The sequence below is a fragment of the Anabrus simplex genome, chromosome 1, assembly GCF_040414725.1.
Source record: "Anabrus simplex isolate iqAnaSimp1 chromosome 1, ASM4041472v1, whole genome shotgun sequence".
Lineage (NCBI taxonomy): Eukaryota > Metazoa > Arthropoda > Insecta > Orthoptera > Tettigoniidae > Anabrus > Anabrus simplex.
Window position 1 is genome coordinate 43,052,398 of NC_090265.1, and position 13,489 is coordinate 43,065,886.

The 13,489-nt window shown below is 37.7% G+C and overlaps 1 protein-coding gene across 1 annotated transcript in view; it reads right to left on the reverse strand.

Moving 5' to 3' along the window:
- Rrp5 (Ribosomal RNA Processing 5) overlaps nucleotides 1-13,489 on the reverse strand; it is a 385,044-nt gene that overhangs the window by 221,111 nt on the left and 150,444 nt on the right. The window lies entirely within an intron of this gene.

Below are 13,489 nucleotides of genomic sequence, written 5' to 3' on the forward strand. Positions count from 1 at the left end.
TGGCTTAAGACCAGCTTGGGAGCCTTGCCAAGAATCCACCATCAAAAACAAACACACCGTGGGTTTCAGCCAGTGTCACCATAGCGTACTTGCTTTGGCGCGATCCTGTCAGCTTGGAGGTCAGAGTTCAAATCCCTTCCCTGGTGAAGTTTTCTTTTCTTTGATTGGTGCTATCAAGCTGGTCGTAAGCCATCTGATGAGGAGACACCACCTCACAAAGCCTGAAGCGTTATTTAAGAAAAGACGCTAGTTATGTCATATACTTTGGACAATCAACTGTCTACGCGACATATATTTAAATTGTGTCTCTTATCGGTATTTGTAATTTTTGGTGAATTATTGCATTCTGCTATGGACCTTGTATTCGCGGCTTAGTGACTGTACAGAGCTGTGATATTACCACGATTATATGAGACTGGAATTCTACTCTGTTTGAAGTATTGGATGAATAAAACTTGTATCTGGTGGACTCTGATAAATTGTGCCTGAGCATTCAGAACTCTCTGCCTACTGGTCATCTACTCTGTCTATATATGGTGAAGTGGACCTTTCGTCACATAGTTATACTGTGTGTTATTACCTCTAAGGGTATAATTTCATTGCGGACGGCTACACGGACTCTTACGCCGTCTATGAGACTACATTTCTACTAGAGTGTGTGTGTAGACAGCGCCCACCAGGGCTAGTATCGGGACTACTACGTGTTGCTCCTAGCGGGAAACTTGGAAGTGCACTGGTCTACGCTTGAAGGTGTTTGAAGGCAGATGTTGTCTCAGAGCAATGGCTTATATTACCACTGCAAATACAATGCATCTGCACACTGGTATAGGGTGATGCCCTAAAACCTTCCCATCTGGGGAATTATCTTTTTTTTAAATGTGTAGTTTTGTACTATAGTTCTTCTAGTGTAAATATGTAGTTGTAAGAATGTGAATATGTAAAGTTTATTTCTTACTGGTGAGTTGTAGTGATAGTTCAGAACACGGTTTCCTTACCTAGGCATGTATGGATTAAAGTAAGTACGCCGTTATCATTTCCTTGTGCTCATATTATTTTTCTTGTGTAAGATTGTATATGCTTGTGCGTGTGTTCGTTATGACTTAAATATATATCTCAGTTTGATGGTAAGGCGTCATGTTTCCAAGGTGTTCTGTGCGTAAAGAAGTAGGCCATTATTGCCTAGGTAATTTCAAAATTCTCCTCCGCCTTGACTGAAAGTTGATTTTCCCTTGGGTTTATTTGTTTTCTATATTTTTGCAAGTGATTATGGCCTTTGTTTGATGGTTCTGTGCGTAACAAAGTAGGCCATTATTGCCTAGGTAATTTCAAAATTCTCCTCCCCCTTGATTGAAAGTTGATTTTCCCTTGGGTTTATTTGTTTTCTGTATTTTTGCGAGTGATTATGGCCTTTGTTTGATGCGTGTGCAGTTCCTATTTGAATATTTCGCTGTCGTGCTGTGTGTTTAGTAGACAAAGTTTATTATTATTATTATTATTATTATTATTATTATTATTATTATTATTATTATTATTATTATTATTATTATTATTTTCGATAATTTGAAAAAAAAAATTCTCTCTTTAGGAATACTTATTCGGGTTTAGTTAGTTCATTTTCATCCCTATTGCGGGCTTTTAATGAGATCCTTGTTCTAATTATTTTGTAAACCCGCATTTATGTTAACGGTTGGTCAACAATGCCATTGTAACGTGTTCATTTAATTGCGGGCTTGGACAACCCTAGTGCGAAAGATATGGAGCCTGGTTCTTATCTTACCGATCCTGATTTTTGGTTTTATCTCTTCGTGCCTGACGGTTACGTAACCTTTTATTATCATTGGGGATATTGTGAATTGTCGCAGGCGCGATAAGAGCATCTTGTGGATTGCTCCGTGAATGCTATTATGACTTGTTTCCTTCTGAAACTGTGTATTTATTTTTTTGGTTGTTATGTCAACTGGTTCTATCCTGTAAATTATGTTCCGGTCTCTTATTTTATTGTCTCTCCTTAACATGACTTTGTGGTCATAAATTTTGGTTTTATCTGGGTTTCATTTTCATTTTCAGGGCGTGTCTGCTGTGGGGACATTATGGTCGGTATTTGCTGTGTTCTGTGTTAATGGTGATATGTCGGGTGTCCCTCATTAATATGTGGTTTTGTGGGATTTTAGCTTCCACTGGGGTGTTGTCAAAAGCCCTCGATTTACAATCCAAACACTTCCTTTTTCTGTGTTAACTTTGAAATTCAATATTAATATACTTCAAACATGTGTTTATCATGGGTAATTGTTAAGCTAAGCTGATGCATCAGTATATTTTTGGGGGATTTATTTATTTATTTATTTATTTATTTATTTATTTATTTATTTATTTATTTATTTATTTATTTATTATTTACTAGCAAGATACCCGTGCTTCGCTACGGTATTATACTGAAAGTTATAATTGAATACGTTGAATGAAAACGAACCCAGAAAAGATTAAAAATGATCGGTTTATGATCAGAATAAGTACGCTGAAAATCCACAGCCTGTTTCCAGTCATTCGACCGGGTCAAGAATGGAATGAATGAAGCCCCCATCTAGCGGCGAGGATGGGAATTATGCAGGCTGCCGAAGCCTGTCGTACTCCTCTGGGGCAATGATTGATGAATGAGAAATGAAATGAAATGAAATGATATTGGAGAGTGTTGGTGGAATGAATGATGACAGGGAAAACTGGAGTAACAGGAGAAAAACTTGTCCCACCTCCGCTTTGTCCAGCACAAACCTCACATGGAGAGACCGGGATTTGAACCACGGAACCCAGCGGTGAGAGGCCGGTGCGCTGCCACCTGAGCCACGGAGGCTCCTAGTAAGTGCATTATGAACAGTAAAATAAATTGGTTCAACTCCTTTTTCACCCCACCGCAGTTAAGTCAATTCCGCCCCATCCCCAGAAAAATAAGGCATTTTTTTATGTTTAAAGGAGATTCCAAATACCAATGTTCACGTCTGTTACCTTCAGTTTTGAAATGTATTTAAAAAAAAAAAAATTTCATTTCTTTTCACAATCTCCCCCACCCCCTAGTTAATTTTCCGGCAAAAAGTACTTGTTCTTTAATAGTAAAGGATTTTCTATATACCAATTATAACGACTCTAGCATCTTCAGTTTTTGAGATATGTGTCCTCATAAAAGGAATTCAACTCCTTTTTCACTCCCACCCCAACATGTGTGTCCGCCCCTCCACCCCAACGCGTTTTTCTTTGCTTTTAAAAGAGATCCAAATACCAATTGTCCTGTCTGTAACAACTTTAGTCTTTATTAGATATAAGTATCCTCATACAATTAATTCAATTAATTTTTTAATAATTTCACCCCTTCCCCCCCCCCCCCCCCAATTCATTGAATTTTCCGAGAATACATGTTTCTTTAATTTTAAAGCAGATTCAAGTACCAAATTTCACATCTGTAACATCTTCAGTTTTTGAGATATCAGTATCCTAATTAAAATAATTCATCCCCATTTTCAGTCATTTTACCCCCACCTCCACCCACCCAAGTGGTTTTACTGAAAACAAAAAATACACGTTTCTTTATGTTAACAGAGATAAAAATAACATTTTTCTCTTCTGTAACATGTTAAGTTTTTGAGATATACTGAAGAAAATCTCATTTTAAAATTTCACCCCCCTTTTTAGTTCCACTTAAGTGGATTTTCCAGGAACAAATCACCTATGTTTCTTTACATTTACAGGAGATTCCAAATACCAATTTTTACGTCTGTAAAATATTTAACGTTTCTGAGATATACTGTACATATAGTCTTTCTACAATTCGCCCCAAATTGTCCCTCCTGTTATACCCCATTAATTGGATTTTCCAAAAACAAAACAAATACGTGTTTGTTTATTTTTAAAGGAGATCCCATATACCAATTTTCAGGCCTGTAATATCTTCAGTTTCTGAGATATAAGTATCCTCATTAAAGGCATTCAACCCATTTTTCACCCTTTTTCACCCCTCCTATTGGAATTTTCAGAAAACAAAAAATACATGTTTCTTTATTTTTAGAGAAGATTCTAAAGATCAATTTTTGCATTTGAAGTTTTGAGATATAGATACACTCATTTTAAAAAGTCACACTTTTCCTCCCACTATTTGGATTTTCCAAAAAAAAATACCTTTTCTTTATTTTTAAAGTAGATTCCAAATACCAGTTTTCACGTCTATATATCTTCAGTTCCCGAGATATAAGTATCTTCATTATAAGACATTCAACCACTTTTTCACTCCTTTTCACCCCTCCTATTGGGATTTTCTGAAAACGAAAAAATACGTGTTTCTTTATTTTTAAAGGAGATTCTAAATAACAATTTTAAAACCGGTACACTTTTAAAGTTTTGAGATATAAATACACACATTTAAAAAATTCAACCCCCTTTTCACCCCCCATTATTTGGATTTTCCAAAAACAAAAACAAAAATATGTTTTTCTGTATTTCTAAAGGGGATCACAAACACCAATTTTCAGGTCTGTAATATCTTCAGTTTCTGAAATGTAAGTAGCCTCATTTAAGACATTCAACCAGTTTTTCACCCTTTTCACCTCCTCCTATAGGGATTTTCCAAAAACAAAAAAATATGTGTATTTATTTTTAAAGAAGATTCTAAATACCAATTTTTACATCTGTACACTTTTAAAGTTTTGAGATATAAATACACTCATTTAAAAATTTCACTCCCGTTTTCACACACCCCCCCCCCCCACATTATTTGGATTTTCCAAAAACAAAAAATGTGTTTATTTTTAAAGGAGATCCCAAATACCAATTTTCAGGTCTGTAATATCTTCAGTTTCTGAGAAATAAGTATCCTCATTAAAGGCATTCAACCCTTTTTTCACCCCTTTTCATCCCTCCTATTGGAATTTTCCAAAAACAATACAATACGTGTTTCTTTACTTTTAATGAAAATTCTTAATACCAATTTTTACACCTGTACACTTTTAAAGTTTTGAGATAAATACACTCATTTAAAAAATTCACCCCCCATTATTTGTATTTCTTTATTTTTAAAGGAGATCCCAAACACCAATTTTCAGGCCTGTAATATCTTCAGTTTCTGAGATATAAGTATCCTCATTAAAGGCATTCAACCCATTTTTCACCCTTTTTCACCCCTCCTATTGGAATTTTCAGAAAACAAAAAATACATGTTTCTTTATTTTTAGAGAAGATTCTAAAGATCAATTTTTGCATTTGAAGTTTTGAGATATAGATACACTCATTTTAAAAAGTCACACTTTTCCTCCCACTATTTGGATTTTCCAAAAAAAAATACCTTTTCTTTATTTTTAAAGTAGATTCCAAATACCAGTTTTCACGTCTATATATCTTCAGTTCCCGAGATATAAGTATCTTCATTATAAGACATTCAACCACTTTTTCACTCCTTTTCACCCCTCCTATTGGGATTTTCTGAAAACGAAAAAATACGTGTTTCTTTATTTTTAAAGGAGATTCTAAATACCAATTTTAAAACCGGTACACTTTTAAAGTTTTGAGATATAAATACACACATTTAAAAAATTCAACCCCCTTTTCACCCCCCATTATTTGGATTTTCCAAAAACAAAAACAAAAATATGTTTTTCTGTATTTCTAAAGGGGATCACAAACACCAATTTTCAGGTCTGTAATATCTTCAGTTTCTGAAATGTAAGTAGCCTCATTTAAGACATTCAACCAGTTTTTCACCCTTTTCACCTCCTCCTATAGGGATTTTCCAAAAACAAAAAAATATGTGTATTTATTTTTAAAGAAGATTCTAAATACCAATTTTTACATCTGTACACTTTTAAAGTTTTGAGATATAAATACACTCATTTAAAAATTTCACTCCCGTTTTCACACCCCCCCCCCCCCACATTATTTGGATTTTCCAAAAACAAAAAATGTGTTTATTTTTAAAGGAGATCCCAAATACCAATTTTCAGGTCTGTAATATCTTCAGTTTCTGAGAAATAAGTATCCTCATTAAAGGCATTCAACCCTTTTTTCACCCCTTTTCATCCCTCCTATTGGAATTTTCCAAAAACAATACAATACGTGTTTCTTTACTTTTAATGAAAATTCTTAATACCAATTTTTACACCTGTACACTTTTAAAGTTTTGAGATAAATACACTCATTTAAAAAATTCACCCCCCATTATTTGTATTTCTTTATTTTTAAAGGAGATCCCAAACACCAATTTTCAGGTCTGTAATATCTTCAGTTTCCGAGATATAAGTATCCTCATTAAAGGCATTCAACCCTTTTTTCATCCCTTTTCACCCCTCCTATTGGGATTTTCTGAAAACAAAAAAATACATGTTTCCTTATTTTTAAAGAAGATACTAAATACCAATTTTTACATCTGTAAACTTTCAAAGTTTTGAGATATAGATACACTCATTTAAAAAATTCACCCCCTTTTCACCCATTAATTGGATTTTTTTTAAACAAAAAAATTCATGTTTCTTTATTTTTTAAAGAGATCAAAAGTACCAATTTTCAGGTCAGTAATATCTTCAGTTTCTGAGATATAAGTACCGGTATCCTGATTGAAGGCATTCAAGCCCCTTTTCACCCCTCCTATTGGGATTTTCTGAAAACAAAAAAATATGTGTTTCCTTATTTTGAAAGAAGATACTAAATACCAATTTTTACATCTGTAAACTTTTAAAGTTTTGAGATGCAGATACACACATTTTAAAATTTCACCCCCCTTTTCACCCACTTAGCGACGGAATATCCAAAAATCCTCTCTTAGCGAGCACCAGCATGCTAAACAAGCTTCACCACCCATGTTGAGCTGAGACAACTTTAAAATCAACCTTATTCAACCTCTCAACGTCAGGTGTCCCGATCTTAGATAAATATTTGATGGTCTTGCCAACCACATACAACACTGGACCTGGACTTATATATATCTCCATTGAACAACAATAGAAGAGTGGACAATTTTACTGCATCGTTTTATTATCATATGAAGACTTTTATTCTCATTCATCAGACCGATTTTATTGTACAATACTCACCTGCCTCATTAGACGATAACGCCTCTGTGTGTTATATTGTATCACCATGTTTTACACATCATTCCTCTAGCTTTTAATGAGAAAACAGCCTATCATTTGTACTTTGCAATGTATGTATTATCTATACAACTTTTATGACATGTACTCTGCCCACTTTGTGATTTCTAGCTGATGACGCCATGAAGCGTCGAAACCGGTACTAGTAATAATAAACAACATGTTGTGAACACCTTGTACAACACATTTTGTATTGAATAGGTTGAACCTTTTCAATTCTAATTGTGAATTACGATGTGCTAAGCGGGAAAACGTATTAATGAGGGAGGAATTAACGAGGTTTCACTTTAATTATTGGTCCAGGGATCATCCAATTTTTCTTGCCATCAAAAATAATTTTAGTGTTACTTACGATATACTTTTCACCCCCATGTTCCTGTTTGAACTCGTTATGATGGACAAAGATATTCAGAATTCACAGACATAGCACTTCCATTTGTTGGTGTTAGCCCTGGGCTGATAGAGATGTTGATTCCCATAGGGAACATAAAATATTTGTCCTGAATGAGTAAATTTATAATACCAATATAATGGTCCATTATTGGACATTATAAATTTTCCAGCTAACTCATTCTTGATTGCCAGCGTTTCGCCCCAGTGTGCTAAATTAGGCTCATCAGTTGGTAAATAGCACACCCACCAAGATGCATGGCTAGTGCATACCATGGAGGCCACTGCATAGGCTACTTGAAGCCACCAGCAGTGCCAATGCACTATGAGAGCTAAGTCTGGTGGCTTCAAGTAGCCTATGCAGTGGCCTCCACTGTATGCACTAGACTTGCATCTTGGGAGGTGTTCTAAGTCCCAACTTAGTACACGAGGGTGAAACGCAGGCAACCAAGAATGAGTTAGCTGGAAAATTTATAATGTCCAATAACGGACCATTATATTGGTATTAGCCCTGGGCCTCCGGAAGGAACCAAAAGAAGCAGAACGGCACAGAAGAGAGTCGTGCCTACAGTGAAATATTCGCCTTAGATACGTATCTATACTTCTCTAGTAACAATGGTATTTATTAATTTACAGCTAATTTTAGTGTTATTATCCTCCATTTAGGACAAAAATTACAATGAAGTTTCAGGGATACAATTCATAACCCTGTTCAGAAATATAGAAAGTGTATAAAATGTTCTCTACAACTATCATAAGATGAGGCATACAGTTGGGAGTGTTGTTGCTGTGTGGCATTGAAATGAAGGGTATTGATTTCACTGCTCTAAAGCATAAAAAGGTGATCAGTGTTCACGGATTAAAACAGAGATTGCCCGTGGCAAAAATGCATCAGAACATTACTGAGGATTACATGAAATATGTAGCGAGAATGCAATACCGTATAGGACAGTTATGTGATGGGTCAAAGCATTTCGTATGGATCGGAATGAGACTGCACCGCACAGGTCGGCTGTCTATTCCTCAAGATCAAATTGACATCATGAGTGGTCCCGTTTCCGAAGACCGTCAATGGACTGTCCAGGACTTATCATTAGAGGTTGATCTCACAATTAGTCATCAAACTGTGAGCTACATAGTGATGAAATGTCTTAACATGAGGAATATTGCATCTGTTGGGTCCAAATCAACTCACCAACATACAGAAATGGCACCGGTATGCACTGGTTGGCATCGACCTGGACAGATACCGCAATGAAGGCGACTCATTTCAACAGCATATTGTCGAAATTGATGAGACATGGGCAGGAGTCTATGAGCCTGAATTACAGCATCAATCGAATGAATGGTATCGCCCAGGTTCGCCCTGTCCACTGAAATTTTGACAGGAACCCAGTCGGGTGAAGCTTAAGCTGACTGTGGCATATGACTATGAAAGTGTTATTCTTACACAGGCTGTGCCTGAGGGACAAACCGTCGACAGTGATTATTACTGCCGATTACTGCAGCGACATCTGCATCCAGGTATGTGGCGCAAACGTCCACATTTATTGAGAGATGATCGCCCCATGATGTTGCACGACAACATTGTCATGTCACAAACAATGTCAAGCTCTTATTGTAATGGCGGCATTGGGAGGTCTTGGAGCACCCTCCGTACTCACCAGACACGAGTCCTTGTGACCTTGACCTGTTTCTGAAGTGGAAGGAATCCCTCCACGGCCGCCGACTTCCTGACATGGCACCTGTACTCCACGCCATCGAGTGCTCCATAGTTGTTGGCGACAGAGAACGCCTTGCTAATGGTCCCCAACGGCTTCCCGAAATTTGCCAAGAGGTAATATACTTTGTGGGTGACTACACTGAAGGAATGTAATGCAATTGTACTTGTTAGTTCATTACATATTGCGTTCTGTCACTACTGCCACTACGTTATTTGCAGAGCCTTCGTACTTAAAACAGTACTGTGCAGGATATATACTTAATTTCTTACTGCTCGTTCATTTTATCTATCAATAATTAGCTAACCAATTACTCATTCAATCATTCCTGTGCTTGCATACTTTCTTTCACTCTACCAGTCTGCCGTTTACTCACTCCTTTCCTCACATACTTTTTTTCACTCTACCAATCTGTCATTCACTCATTTACCCACACACACTCACAGACACATGCAGCAGTTCCATTAAATTATATTTTTCTTTATACAGTAGAACCTCGATTATATGTTCCAGGAAATTACACTTTTCCGGATTATTCATTCAAACTATGTGGTCCCATGAGCATTCTAATTAAATCATGTTGTAAAAATCCTGCATTATCTGTTCCACAAAGAAACGATTTCCCAGATCAACCGTCCAAAACTTTCAGTCCCATTAATGCTAAATCCTCGAACAAGCATTTTTCAAAAAACTGTATCTCACAAAAGGACAGCTACGGCATACATATGGATCTTGGTTTAACGTCCCGTCATTGCGATAATTAGAGCAAGTACCGTACTGCACAGGAAAAGCAATGGGGCGAACTTGCATAACGGACCATCTTAGTGTCGCATTCGGGTGGTATTTCTTGGAGAATCTTGGGAAATCATAAGGCAGAGAGTGCCATGACAATTGGAAGGAGACAGAGCGTATTTTTACAGCTCTACTTGAAGACTGAACAAGTTTTGTCAAATGTTCGTACTTGTAAAACGTCTACATTATGTCCAAGGTCAGATTTTTAATTTTACTTTCTTCGATTGTATCGCCGAACAGGTTTTCGGCACTTCACTCAAGGCACTGCATAGTCACTGGGCTTTCAGGCAGGGATTGAAACTGCTCCTTCCTAACATAAATTTAGTATTTTAATACTATCATATACGATTACGTTATCGAGGCCAGAACAGATGTTGCACCTCACATACCGATACATAAAGACATGGGAGGTCTTGGGACTGCCTATTAATGTTTTGGTTGGTCCTAATATAAGACTGGGAATTTTAAGTTTTTGTGTTAAAATGTTATAAAAACCGCAGTCATTTTATTTGCGCACGTTACTTTAAAAAAAAGTTTGTATCATTTTCCACTCGTACTGACTTGTACAGCGAGCACGCTTTCCGGCTGAGCTCAAGTACATGAATAACCGTAATTTCTGATATTTTTTCTCTTTCCAATTTGATTGTGATTAGTGATGGGCGGAACTGAATATAATGCATACGAGAACTTTTGAGAATCGATACTTACATTCGAAACCATATTCTTGAGTCCAACATAACCTTTAAAATTCTATGTAGGCCTAATTTATAATACCAATAAAATTGGTCTCCTATTGAACATAATAAATTTTCCAGCTAATTCATTCCTGGTTGCCAGCGTTTTGCCCCAGTGTGCTAAGTTGGGCTAATCAGTTGGTAAATAGCACACCCACCAAGACGCATGGCTAGTGCATACTGTGGAGGCCACTGCATAGGCTACTTGGAGCTACTGGCAGTGCCAATGCACTTGAGAGACTGTCTCATTTTCAAAAATTGACGCCTGCTTGGGCATCAGATGATACAGATGTTTGCACTGCCCGTGGCTCCAAGTTGCCTATGCAGTGGCCTCCATGGTACGCACTAGCCATGCGTCTTGGTGGGTGTGCTATTTACCAACTGATGAGCCCAACTTAGCACACTGGGGTGAAACGCTGGCAACCAGGAATGAGTTAGCTTGAAAATTTCTAATGTCCAATAGTGGACCAATTATACTGGTATTATAAATTTACTCATTCGGAACAAATATTTCAGTTTCCCTATGGGAATCAACATCTATATCATCTGAAGGCCTAATTTACGCGATACAAGATTTCCAGAAACTAACTATGAACAACAAACTGGTGACAAATTATAATGAAAGATTTTAAAAAAAAGGGATTTCGCCGTCCTGATGGTCGTTTTTCTACCTAATGTGCTTTATTTTATTAGATCAGAGAATTAAAAACTACTTGTGGTCGACTGTTCTTTGGCTTGGCGTTATTAGATTTTTTGAAGAGTTTGGCTAATTAAAGTTGCTGAACTGAAAGAAGTTTTCACGAGAAACTGACAAAGTTTCCTCGGTAAAACTGATTGTAAAGTTTCGAGATTTTTAACTCGCGTACCGGATATTAATGTTTGAAGCTGGCTCCATGGTCTAACTTGCCTGCCTCTCACCCAGAACGCCCGGGTTCGATTTCCAGCCAGGTCAGGAATTTTTACCTGGATATGAGGGCTGGTTTCAGGTCCACTCAGCCTACATGATTACCTTCAACTGAGGAGCTATCTAATGGTGAGACGGTGACTCCAGTCTAGAGAGCCAGGAAAAACGGCTGAGAGGATTCGTCACACTGAACATGCGTCACCTTGTAAACTGCAGGCCTTCGGACTGAGCAGCAGTCGGATGGTAGGCGAAGGCCCATTAGGGCTGTAGTTTGGTTTGGTGCAGCAGTGTTCGCAAGATTATAATTACTGTATACATATTTCATTTTTGTGACGTTTAGCCAAACTGTTGAAAATTCATTCATTCCCGGATTTTCCGTTTTCCTGTGTCGTACCTTTTTATCCGTAGTACCGGCAAAAACGGAGAATCTAGGTTCCACCGTATATATCTGAAATTTTGGAAGAGGCTAGTTCTCGACATCCCCTGACAGCGAGCTCCATAGCTTTGTGGAATGCTAATAGAAACTCTTCTGAAAGGCAGAAGTATGAGCAAAAGGCAGACAAAGAGTAACTCTACTGCCTCTCTGAGCTGAGTGAGAAACAAGCGATAGACATTGGATGGGAGCAATTTTTATAGAGGCAGAAGGGGATTTCCAGGGAAATAATATTATTATTATTATTATTATTATTATTATTATTATTATTATTATTATTATTATTATTATTATTATTATTATTATTTCTTGTGACCCTGGATGTGAAGAATGCCTTCAATTCAGCAAGATGGAGCGACATGTTGGTAGCTCTTGAGGAAATTTTCAAGCTACCACAATATCTTATGCGCATAATGAGAGATTACTTCAAAGATTGCACTCTGTTGTATGATACGGAAGATGGAGAAAAGACAAAACGCCTAATGGCTGGTGCAGCGCAGGGATCGATCCTTGGTCCAGATCTTTGGAACATAATGTATGATGGCTTGTTACGATTGGAGATGCCAGAGGACATGAAGCTTGTGGGCTACGCTGAAGATGTGGCCGCCTTGATAGTAGCTCGTAATGTTGAAATGGCTCAAATCAAACTGAACCAGGTGATGCAGCGCATAAAAGAATGGATGATGAGCCACACTACCATTAGCCAAACACAAAACGGAGATAGTTCTTCTGACGAGGAAAAGGATCGAAACTCTTGTACCAATGACTGTTGGAGAGTTAGTGATTGAAACATCTGCGAGCACAAAATATCTAGGAGTGACACTTGACTCCAAGCTCACATTCTGGAATCATATTCAGAGAGCGACAGACAAGGCAGTAAATACATGACTGCACTTAGCAGACTAATGGGAAATATTAAAGGTCCGAAACCCAGTAAACGACGTCTTCTCATGTTGACGGTTCAGTCAGTGCTCCTATATGGCTCTGAAATCTGAGGTGAATCCTTGAGATTTGCTTGGTATCGGAGAAGGATAGCTGCCATACAACGGAGAGCGGCTTTACGTATTGCATGTGTATACCGCACGGTTTCCGAACCTGCAATCATCACGGTGGCAGCAATAGCCCAAATAGACCTACTTGCATTGGAGCGACATGAAATCTGGCGTACCCAAGGAGAGCTGGGAAAGAAATGTGCAAAGAAGCGTGCCTTCAGTCAACGGATGAGGCGATGGCAACTCAGATGGGAAAGTGACCCTCGAGGTAAATGGACCAAGCGACTAATACCACGCTTGGATATCTGGATTGAAAGGGCCCATGGTGAAGTAAATTACTACCTCACGCAGCTTCTAACAGGGCATGGACATTTCCGGAAATTCCTTCATAAAGTGGGCAGA